General features: G+C 44.9%; 1 protein-coding gene across 2 annotated transcripts in view; it reads right to left on the reverse strand.

The window, feature by feature from the left end:
- ARMC1 (armadillo repeat containing 1) overlaps positions 1-2,616 on the reverse strand; it is a 67,491-nt gene extending 64,875 nt beyond the window's left edge. Inside the window, exon 1 of one of the 2 annotated variants that reach the window (XM_073631708.1) lies at positions 2,525-2,616. The gene's annotated coding sequence lies outside the window, so the exon portion shown is untranslated. Of the gene's footprint in view, positions 1-2,495 lie in introns of both variants that reach the window. The other variant, XM_073631709.1, reaches the window with a different exon arrangement.
- Between the last annotated feature and the right edge of the window lie 9,819 nt (positions 2,617-12,435).

Below are 12,435 nucleotides of genomic sequence, written 5' to 3' on the forward strand. Positions count from 1 at the left end.
GAGTTGTGTATGGCAGGCAGTACTGCCAGGGGAATATCAGAGGTGGGGGATCATTTTGGTCCAGCTGCAAAACAAAGAATCACAGCCTGTGATGTGTGTACACTTCTGTCCTCTGCATTTGCAGCCTGAAGAGGATATTTAGTCATTAAAAAAAAAAAAAAAATTAAGTCAGCAGCTAAAAAACAAAACAAAACTGTAGCTGCTGACGTTTAATAGACACTTACCTGTCCAGGAATCCAGCGCTGTCCTCACCTGAGCAAGCTCTTCGCTGGGTCCCTGACGCTGGCATGTTTTACTGTGGGAAACCGGCTGTGACGTCTTGCGGCTTCACGACTGGCTCCCCTGTGCATGCAAAAGTCATTCTGCGCTCTGAATGGTCCCACAGCCTCCTAGGACCTGTGATGTGCCCCAGGAGGATGCGGGCAGGGAAGTGGGATGCAGAACTCCTGCTGAGATCACCTAGGTGATTCCAGTGGAAGCAGGTACCTACTAGAAATAGGTACCCACTTCCTAAAAAAAAAAAAAAAAAAAAAAAAAAAAAAAAAGTCAAGTTAAGTACAAGTGCCAAAAGTGGTGGGGGAAGAGGAGCATCAGCTTTAAAGGAGTTTGTAAAGGCGGAAGGTTTTTTTATCTTAATGTATCAAGATAAAAAGCCTTCTGTGTGGAGCAGCCTCCCCAGCACCCCCTAATACTTACCTGAGCCTCATCTCTGTCCAGTGATGTCCATGAGTCCCTTGGTCTTCTGGGACTCTTCCTCCTGACTGGCTGAGACACAACCTGTCAGAGTCAGCCAATCAGGGGAGTGGAACTGGACCCCTGAATGGACACAGGGAGCTACAGCTCGGCTCGGGTGCCCCCATAGCAAGTTGTTTGCTGCGGGGGGCACTCAATAGGAGGGAGGGGCCAGGAGCAGCAAAGAGGGACCTGAGAAAAGATGGATCAAGGCTGCCCTGTGCAAAACCAACTGCACAGAGGAGGTAAGTATAACATGTTTGTTATAAAAAAAAGGAGACTTTACAATCACTTTAAGTGGGAACAGATAGGGTGGTAAAATGCAGCTCTACATGTTTTTACTCCCCCCTCCCCCCATGTAAATCTAGCCTTACATTTACTAGTGTGCTTATGTTAGCTCTCAACTAAACTGTAAAGCCATCAAGTGCCTACTGTCATAGCGGTTCACATTGTCAGCACTATGGCAATTGCAGATCAAACAGAGGCAGCTGCCTTGGCCTAGGAGGCTGTAGTTCCACTTTAAAGCAGAACTTCAGTCCTCCTTCCAGATTGCTGCCCCCACTCCAGTGCACCATTATGGCGCATGCACAGATTTGCCCATTGGCTCTGCCTGGCCCACCTACAGATTTCCTACGCATGCTGAAAGACTGAGAAGGTTTCCAACTTCACTGGTAGCATTACTTACACATGCATGGGGAACACCATACATGCACAGATGGCTGGTGAACAATGTGCATGTGCCACAAGGTTCTCTTGTGAAATTCTCACCTAGGCAGGAAACGCTTTGTACAGCGCAAATAAAAATAAATGACCGTTTGTAAGCGAGGGAGAGTAGGCAGCACAGGTCCTTCGGGGCTGGCTCACACAGCTCACAGATTTGGCTACAGTCAGCTGACAGTAGGGGGCGGTGTGATGGGCATTTCAGTTCCTTTTTTTTTGTGTGAACTTTATGCGAAGTGCACAAAGCGACCCTTCATTCACACAGGAGTAAGGATGAGCTCCGGTGTGTTCGCACAGCCCACGTGCAGAGCCCGCCAGGAAGTCGGCACTGCGCTAATCACAGGCAGTGAGACATTTCCCAATCTCTGCAGCCGCGCATTGGGACAATGTCTCACTGCCTGTGTTTAGTGCAGTGCCGACTTCCTGGCGGGCTCTGCACGTGGGCTGCGCGAACACGCCGGAGCTCATCCTTACACAGGAGCGCCGTGTGGTGCGTTGCTGAGAGGTGGTATGCAATGCAATAAAATGCAGAAGATCACCATTTTGTAGCAGATCAGTGCGCCCCACCTCCAGGCTGCATTACGGTGTGAAAGGGGCACATAGAGAACCATTGTTTTCTGTGCGTCCTGGTGGTGACCTGCATTCATGCAGGCCAGTATAACACAGGTCATTGCACCATAACAAGGTCTGCTTTAAGCATTGCATTGTGGGAAGTGAGGGCAGCATACCAGGAAGTACAATGCTACCCACTACAGCTCCACACCGCCCACCCTGTACAGTACTGGGGGGGGGGGTGTTTTATATCATTCCTATACACAATCCAGGTGTTTTTTTTTATAATAAACCTGCTGTATAGATAGTATACGACCAATCCCTCCGGTACAATCAGTGATTTCACCTATCTATGGAAGGAAATGTCGTTGTCTGCCAGCCTGCCCCTGTGACTCGTTCATTCCTGTACATAGCGCCGCCTATGTACAGGAATGTGTCGCACATTCACACTCCGTACCGCACACAATGCCCGCACATCACTCACACCATACCGGGCGGAGACAGAGCGGAAAATCCTCACCGATAACTGGTCCGGGCCCCTCCAGCCGCGGCCCGGGTCCACCTCCCACAAGTCTGGTCGATTATTGGCTAATGACAAAACATGGCCCAACCAGCCAATAATACGTTTCCTTATAGAAATGTATTTCTATTGGTTAATGAAGTGACGTTTTTCTGACACTGGCTGCCATATTTTGTGTGGGCAGGAGGTTCAGCATCCAAAGGAGAGAAGGTCAACACTGACAGTCTCTCAGCATTAGACAGGTCGCTGTGTATTGTGCAGGATTTTTGACGATACAAATTGCATATTATTATCATTATACAGGATTTATATAGCGCCAACAGTTTGCGCAGCGCTTTACAACATGAGACAGAGAACATCTTCGTATCCATGTTTAGCATTGCAGTGTATTCTAAAAATCTGCATGCTGCATTCTGGGTATTAACCACTTCAGCTCCGGAAGATTTTACTGGAGCACTGCACTACTTTAACTTTTTTTTTTTTTTTTTATTTTTACAGTATAAACGAAAAAAGATGAAAAAATTTGAAAAAAAAAAAAATATATATATATATATTTTTTACTTTCTGCTATAAAACATATCAAATAGAAAAATTAAAAAAAAATCTTCATAAATTTTGGCCAAAATATATTCTGCTACGTGTTTTTGATAAAAAAAAAAATTCCAACATAGTTGATAGGTTGAAAAAAAGTCACAAGCCCATCGATTTCAACCAAAAAAAAAATCATACAATCCCATATACACAATCCTTCACCCACAGTTGATCCAGAGGAAGGCGAAAAACCCCAGCAGAGCATGATCCAATTTGCTACAGCAGAGGAAAAAATTCCTTCCTGATCCCCCAAGAGGCAATCAGATTTTCCCTGGATCAACTTTACCTATAAATGTTAGTACCCAGTTATATTATGTACATATAGGAAAGAATCCAGGCCTTTTTTTTTAAAGCAATCTACTGAGCTTGCCAGAACCACCTCTAGCAATATTCCACATTTTCACAGCTCTTACTGTGAAGAAACCTTTCCGTATTTGGAGATGAAATCTTTTTTCCTCTAGACGTAAAGAGTACCCCCTGTCAGGGCTGGGCTCAGCCCTTCCTTCTCAGAGCAGGCCGCTCAGCTGTCGGTTAATTGCCAGCTCCAATCTTTTCCACAGTGACTCACCTGATGATGATATCCTGTTCCTCAGTCTTGCTGGTTACTTAAGCTATTCAGTTCAGTTCCTCTCTGTCTTCGCCTTAGTCAACACATCCAGAGACGCACGCTCCTGTGGACCTGTTGAAGACTTGCTTGGCTGACATTACTTCTGGTTCCTGATCCTGCTTGCTGTTCCACTACGCTGATTCTCTGGTTTCCTGATTTCGTAGCCTGTCCTGAAGTACGCTGATCTCTGGCTCTCTGACGTCCTGGCTTGTCTGACTATCTGTACCGGTTACCGAACTCTGGCTATGATTTGACCACGTTGTTCTGTTTACCTTTTACTATTATTATTATTATTAAACAAGTGTGATTTTAACTGCACTTCTGTCTCGGTCTGATTCATGGTTTCTGACACCCCCTTGTCCTCTGTGATGACCTTAAAGTGAATAACTCAACACCAAGTTCACTATATGGACCCCTTATGTATTTGTACATGTTGATCATATGCCCCTTTAATCTCCTCTTCTCGAGAGTGAATACATACAGTTCTTCTAATCTTTGCTCATAAAAGAGCTCCTCCATGCCTCTTATCAGTTTGGTTGCTCTTCTCTGCACTTTCTCCAGTTCCCCGATTATCCTTTTTGAGAACTGGTGCCCAAAACTGAACTGCATATTTCAGATGAGGTCTTACTAATGATTTGTTGAGGGCCAAAATGACATCTCTCTCTCTCTCTCAGAAAGAACTTTGCTCGCTTTGGAAACTGCAGCTTGGCATTGCATGCTATTATTGAGCTTATGTGCTACCAAAACCCCCAGATCCTTTTCCACCATTGAGTCCCCCAGTTGTACTCCCCCTAGTATGTATGATGCATAAATATTCTTAGCCTCCAAGTGCATAACAGTGCATTGAGGTCAGCTTGTAAATTGGAGACATCCTGTAAGGACGTTATTCCACTGCATAGCTTGGTGTCATCTGCAAAGAAATGGTACTTTTAATCTCAGACCCTATATCATTTATAAAGATATTAACCACTTCAGCCCCGGAAGAATTTACCCCCTTCCTGACCAGAGCACTTTTTGGGATTCGGCACTGCGTCGCTTTAACTGACAATTGCACGGTCATGTGACGCTGTACCCAAACAACATTGACGTCCTTTTTCCCACAAATAGAGCTTTCTTTTGGTGGTATTTGATCGCCTCTGCGTTTTTTCTTTTTTGCACTATAAACAAAAAAAGAGAGACAATTTTGAAAAAAGAGCATTATTTTTTACTTTTTGCTATAATAAATATCCCCCAAAAATATATAAAAAAAATATTTTTTTCCTCAGTTTAGGCCGATATGTATTCTACATATTTTTGGTAAAAAAATTGCAATAAGCATATATTTATTGATTTGTGCAAAAGTTATAGCGTCTACAAAATAGGGGATAGATTTATAGCGTTTTTATTATTATTTTATTTTTTTTACTAGTAATGGCGGTGATCTGCAATTTTTATCGTGACTGCGACATTATGGCGGACACATCAGACAATTTTGACACATTTTTGGGACCATTAGCATTAATACAGCGATCAGTGCTATAAAATTGCATTGATTACTGTAAAAATGTCACTGGCAGTGAAGGGGTTAACTGTGTTCCCTGGGAGGTGATTCTAACTGAAGGGGGAGGGGACTGACTGGAGGAAGTGATGGATCGTGGTTCCTAGCTAATAGGAACACACAATCTGTCACTCTTGTCAGAACAGAACAGGGACGTGTGTGTGTTTACACACACACATCCCTGTTATGTCTCTCCTGCTTATGATCGCTTGTGGCCGGTGGTCATCGCGACCGTTGGCCACGAGCACCGGCACCCCCGCTGTGTGCGCCCGCCTGCTATCCCACCTCCTCAAGTTGACGTATAGCTACGGTGGCTTGCGCAGGGGAGCCAACCTGCCGCAGTATAACTGCGTGGGTTGGTCGGGAAGCGGTTAAAAAGTAAGGGTCCCAACACTGAATCTCAGGGTACACCACTTATAACCTTAGACCATTCAGAGTAAGAGTTATATTATGTACATTTAGGAAAGAATCCAAACCTTTTTTAAAGCAATCTACTGAACTGGGCAGAACCACCTCTGGAGGGAGTCTATTCCACATTTTCACAGCTCTTACTGTGAAGAAACCTTTCCGTATTTGGAGATTAAATCTTTTTTCCTCTAGACGTAAAGAGTGTCCCCTTGTCCTCTGTGATGACCTTAAAGTGAATAACTCAACTCCAAGTTCACTATATGGACCACTTACAGTTGCAATAAAAAGTATGTGAACCCTTTTGGAATGATATGGATTTCTGCACAAATTGGTCATAAAATGTGATCTGATCTTCATCTAAGTCACAACAATAGACAATCACAGTCTGTTTAAACTAATAACACACAAAGAATTAAATGTTACCATGTTTTTATTGAACACACCATGTAAACATTCATAGTGCAGGTGGAAAAAGTATGTGAACCCTTGGATTTAATAACTGGTTGAACCTCCTTTGGCAGCAATAACTTCAACCAAACGTTTCCTGTAGTTGCAGATCAGACGTGCACAACGGTCAGGAGTAATTCTTGGCCATTCCTCTTTACAGAACTGTTTCAGTTCAGCAATATTCTTGGGATGTCTGGTGTGAATCGCTTTCTTGAGGTCATGCCACAGCATCTCAATCGGATTAAGGTCAGGACTCTGACTGGGCCACTCCAGAAGGCGTATTTTCTTTTGTTTAAGCCATTCTGTTGTTGATTTACTTCTATGCTTTGGGTCGTTGTCCTTTCGCAACACCGATCTTCTGTTGAGCTTCAGCTGGTGGACAGATGGCCTTAAGTTCTCCTGCAAAATGTCTTGATAAACTTGGGAATTCATTTTTCCTTCGATGATAGCAAACTGTCCAGGCCCTGACGCAGCAAAGCAGCCCCAAACCATGATGCCCCCACCACGATACTTCACAGTTGGGATAAGGTTTTGATGTTGGTGTGCTGTGCCTCTTTTTCTCCACACATAGTGTTGAGTGTTCTTTCAAACAACTCAACTTTGGTTTCATCTGTCCACAGAATATTTTGCCAGTACTGCTGTGGAACATCCAGGTGCTCTTGTGCAAACTGTAAACGTGCAGCAATGTTTTTTTGGACAGCAGTGGCTTCCTCTGTGGTATCCTCCCATGAAATCCATTCTTGTTTAGTGTTTTACGTATCGTAGATTCGCTAACAGGGATGTTAGCATATGCCAGAGACTTTTGTAAGTCTTTAGCTGACACTCTAGGATTCTTCTTCACCTCATTGAGCAGTCTGCGCTGTGCTCTTGCAGTCATCTTTACAGGACTCCCACTCCTAGGGAGAGTAGCAGCAGTGCTGAACTTTCTCCATTTATAGACAATTTGTCTTACCGTGGACTGATGAACAGCAAGGCTTTTGGAGATACTTTTATAACCCTTTCCAGCTTTATGCAAGTCAAAAATTCTTAATCGTAGGTCTTCTGAGAGCTCTTTTGTGCGAGGCATCATTCACATCAGGCAATGGTTTTTGTGAAAAGCAAACCCAGAACTGGTGTGTGTTTTTTATAGGGCAGGGCAGCTGTAACCAACACCTCCAATCTCATCTCATTGATTGGACTCCAGTTGGCTGACACTTCACTCCAATTAGCTCTTGGAGATCTCATTAGTCTAGGGGTTCACATACTTTTTCCACCTGCACTGTGAATGTTTACATGGTGTGTTCAATAAAAACATGGTAACATTTAATTCTTTGTGTGTTATTAGTTTAAGCAGACTGTGATTGTCTATTGTTGTGACTTAGATGAAGATCAGATCGCATTTTATGACCAATTTGTGCAGAAATCCATATCATTCCAAAAGGGTTCACATAGTTACATAGTTACATAGTTAGTCAGGTTGAAAAAAGTCCATCCAGTTCAACTTTAAACACATACTTCACATACTTTTTATTGCAACTGTAAGTATTTATACATGTTGATCATATCCCTTCTTAATCTCCTCTCTTCAAGAGAGAATAAATAGATAAATCGATTAATGGCGGCAATCAGAGGCTTATAATAGGACAGCAATAGTGCAGCGGGAAATCTGACGCTAACTGACGCGGGGGGGGGGGGGGGGACTGAATAACTGCCACTGGCATCACCAGTGACAATAATACAGTGATCAGTGTTAATGCTAGACACTGTCACTGTACTAATGACACTGACTAATATCTATCAAAAGGGTAAATGTGTGCCTAATTATGTGTAATGTGTGTAAAGTGTGCTGCTTTTTACCAAAGATCTCTCAGTTTCTCATCCCTGCTTCTGACAGTTTGCTTCCTCTGTACAGAGCTCTGTGTTGTTTACCAGAGCACACAGCAGATCAGCAGGTCCCAGCCATGAATCATTGGCCGGGACTTACTGACAGGCTCCCGCATTTGCGCACCCTAAACCCAGGAATAGGCAGCAACATACAAGAACGTCGCTTTGCCTACAGTGGCCAGTACATTGCGGTCGGGCGGCAAGTGGTTAAAGTGGAATTAAACCCACTGGAACAATTTTTTAAATTTTATCCCTCCCATCCCTCACCAGGTGAAGGTGCAAGCCCTGCCAGCAATTACAGTGCATCGCTGGAAGGATCCACTTTACAGGTAAGTCTCTCATAATGTACTAGTATGCAGTGCAAACATTATGATATTAACCTTCAGAGGGACCATTTTCTAAAATTATTTAACCACTTCAAATTGTTTCTAAATCCTTAAGGTTCTTCACCTTAATGCATTCTATGCATTAAGGTGAAAAACCTTCTGTGGTGCAATATTTACCCCAGTCCCCCCTTATACTTACCTGAGACCGATTCCATTCATTGATGTGCATGAGAGCAGCGTGTCTCGCCGCTGTCTCCCTCCTCCCTGGGCAGATTGATAGCAGCTGTCAATTTAATGCTGTGCCGAGTAGGTGGGGGGGCAGGGACGGGCATGCAGACAGGGTGGCTCGGGAGCAAGCATGCACAGGTGACCCCATGGAAAGCGGCTTTCTATGGGGGCACTTGTCGAAGAGGAGGAGCGCCTGCAGGGGACCCCAGAAGAAGAGGATCGGCGCTGCTCTGTGCAAAACCACTGAACCCCCAAACAATATATATATATATATATATATATATATATATATATATATATACACACACACACACACAGTATCTCACAAAAGTGAGTACACCCCTACATTTTGTACATATTTTATTATATCTTTTCATGTGGCAACACTGAAGAAATGACACTTTTCTACAATGTAAAGTAGTGAGTGTACAGCTTGTATAACAGTGTAAATTTGCTGTCCCCTCAAAATAACTCAACACACAGCCATTAATGTCCAAACTGCTGGCAACAAAAGTGAGTGAAAATGTCCAAATTGGGCCCAAAGTGTCAATATTTTGTGTGGCCACCATTATTTTCCAGCACTGCCATAACCCTCTTGGCCACCGGGTGATGTTGACCACACCCCCTTATGACGTCACAGTCCCAGCATGCCCAGGGACTGTGATGTTATAAGGGGGGGGGTCACCGCCTATATAAGTCACTGCGGAGCCTTCACACAGCATTACAGCGGGAGACGGCGTCATGTCAACATCGGAAGAAGAGAAGAGGGAAGAAGACGATGCAGAAGTCCAGGCCACCGCTAGCAAAAGAGCGTCAGAAAATAGCAGATGACCCGGACACCGGGAGAAGAGGCTGGAGAGAGCGGAGAAGAAGCGGACACCGGGAGAAGACGTCGGAGAGAGCGGAGAAGAACCGGACACCGGGAGAAGACGCCGGAGAGACCCCCGAAGTTGGAAGAAGACCCTGAAGTCGGAAGAAGACCCCGGAGCTGCCTAATAAATTACTTTAAAAGCCTGTGTAGTGTGTTTTTTTTATTGACACTTTTTTCCCTAGGTGAATGGGTAGGGGTACGATGTACCCCATACTCATTCACATAGGGTGGGGGGATCGGGATCTGGGGGCCCCCTTATTAAATCCAATAAGCCCCTCGCCCGCAGACCCCGACAACCAACAGCCAGGGTTGTTGGGAAGAGGCCCTTGTCCTCATCAACATGGGGACAAGGTGCTTTGGGGTGGGAGGGCGCCAGGCTCCCCCTCCCCCAAAAGCACCCACCACCCCATGTTGAGGGCATGCGGCATGGTACGGCTCAGGAGGGGGGGGCGCTCGCTCGTCCCCACCCCCTTTCCTGACCGGCCTGGCTGCATGCTCAGATAAGGGTCTGGTATGGATTTTGGGGGGACCCCAAGCCGTTTTTTCGGCGTAGGGGTTCCCCTTAAAATCCACACCAGACCTAAGGGCCTGGTATGCTCCTGGAGGGGAACCCATGCCGGTTTTTTATTTAAAATTTGGTGTGGCGTTCCCCCTCAAGATTCATACCAAACACAGTGCCTAGCATTGGCGGGGATCAAAGTCGGATCCCCGCACCAGTGTCAACCCGGCTCGCAAGGTGTCAATCTCGCCGATAAAAGCGGCGAGATTGACACAATATCAGACAACAATACAGAGGTTGACCAAAGGGTGGTGGTAAAGAGCTGAAAAACCATGTGATTTGGTGAAAGTTGGCTGAAAATTTCTGCCGTGCGTATGCAATACAAACTTATGGCCAACACCCTTTGTACAAAAATCCAAGGGAAAGTTTGTACAAAGTCCTATCGTGTGTATGAGGCTATACACATACTAGGGTCAATTTAAACAGGATCCAATTAACCTCCCAGCATGTCTTTAGAGTGTGGGAGGAAATCGGAGTACCCAGAGGAAACCCACACAGACACAGGGAGAACATACAAACTCCAGGTAGGTAGTGCTGTTTTTTGGCATTTGAACTAACAGCCCTAGTGCTGCCAGACGGAAATGCCAGTGTGAACCGCCCCTTAGCCCAGGTTCACACTGATGCTAGTTTGAAATTGTGTGAATTCAGCTGAAATTTCAAACCGGCAATGCAGTCCAACTTTAGGGGTGATTTCAGAGACATCTGTGCGGGTTCATGCACAGACGTCTATACAAATCACCCCTGAAGTCACCAAAAGTAGTACAGGAACTACTTTTGGAAAACTATGCAGAGGCGCAAAGTCAGCACGGCACCAATTCGGACTGTGCCATTGCCGGCAATAGCCGCTGATTTGGAATGCGATTTTTACATGTCAAATCGCATGCCAAATCAGCCCAATGTGAACATAGGCTTAGGTAAGGCCGGCCATAGATGGTTTTCGAATCTCAGTCGCTTCAGCAGGTACCAGCTGAGATTTGAACATTTAATGGCCAGGCTGAATATACCAAGTTGATCGAGCGATCAACTTGAGTACAACCATCCTGCTGGATTCTCTGGCGATTATCAGTAGCGGCTGCTATAGCCGCTAGCAGTAATCACTGTCTTCTCCCAGTGGGGACGGCTTCCCCCACTTGCTGGGAGAAGACAATGGCCTGGCAGGAGGGATTCCCGCATCAATGATGTCTGTGTTGATGGGGGAATTGAGCAAATTTCTTTCCGGCAACCAATTTGCTCCGTGTATGGCCAGCCATAGGCTCCATTCACACCAGAGCATAGCGCAGCGACAGCTGCTGCAGCACTTTTCTTTTTTAGCTTTTGTTTTTTAGTGGAACGTCTTTGTAGTGAATTTGAATGGGCCTCCCTCCGCTCCAAAGAAGCTCATGTACCAAATCTTGGCGCAGAGCCAGGAAGTTGCCGTTGCAGTTTTTGCTGCGATTGTAGTGCATCTTGTCGCTCAACAATTGCCGCAAAATCGCACAGCACCATTAACAAATAATGTCATTGCAAACTCGCTCCGTCTGCGATCTCAATCACTCAGGTGTAAACAAAGCCGAAGAAACACTTTTTATTTATATTTTTTTCACCTGTGTTTCTACAACAACAGATGTAACTGATGTAAACTGGCGTGAACTGAAGACTGACAGAAAACACGATATCAACTGAATCTGCTTTTTTTCCCAGCAAATACGTGACTGAGCAGATGACGCTTGTGTGAAAGGATCTAAATTCTCATTAACGAAAAAAAAACTAGCTTTCCTATATATAAAAAAATAAAAAACAACGATAATAAGACAAGGCCTTCAATATTCACCACTTGCATACCGCTGCACGCCGATATACGTCGGCACAATGGCAGTGGTGGGCAAATGGGCATACCTGTACGTCCCTTTAATTGGCGGGGCTAGCGGCTGTGTGCGCCCGCTGCATACAGCGTGACCGTGCCCGCGGACTTGATGTCTGCCGGTGCCCTGCGATCGTGTCACGGAGCCGCAGAACGGAGAGATTCCTATGTAAACAAGGCATTTCCCTGTTCTGCCTAGTGATATGACAGAGATCATCGCTCCCTGTCATCGGGAGCAGTGATCGCTGTCATGTCAGTGGTAGCCCATCCCCCCCACAGTTAGAATCACTCCCTAGGATGCACTTAACCCCTTCATCGCCCCCTAGTGTTTAACCCCTTCCCTGCCAGTGTCATTTACACAGTAATCAGTGCATTTTTATAGCACTGATCGCTGTATAAGTGACAATGGTCCCAAAATAGTGTCAAAAGTGTCCGCCATAATGTCGCAGTCATTAAAATGCGCAAACCAATCAATATATGCTTATTGCAAATTTTTTTTACCAAAAATACGTAGAAGAATATATATCGGCCTAAACTGAGAAAGAATTTTTTTTATATATTATTGGGGGATATTTATTATAGCAAAAAGTAAAAAAAATATTGCTTTTTTTTCAAAATTGTCGCTCTTTTTTTG

This window comes from Aquarana catesbeiana, linkage group LG05 (assembly GCF_042186555.1).
Source record: "Aquarana catesbeiana isolate 2022-GZ linkage group LG05, ASM4218655v1, whole genome shotgun sequence".
NCBI lineage: Eukaryota > Metazoa > Chordata > Amphibia > Anura > Ranidae > Aquarana > Aquarana catesbeiana.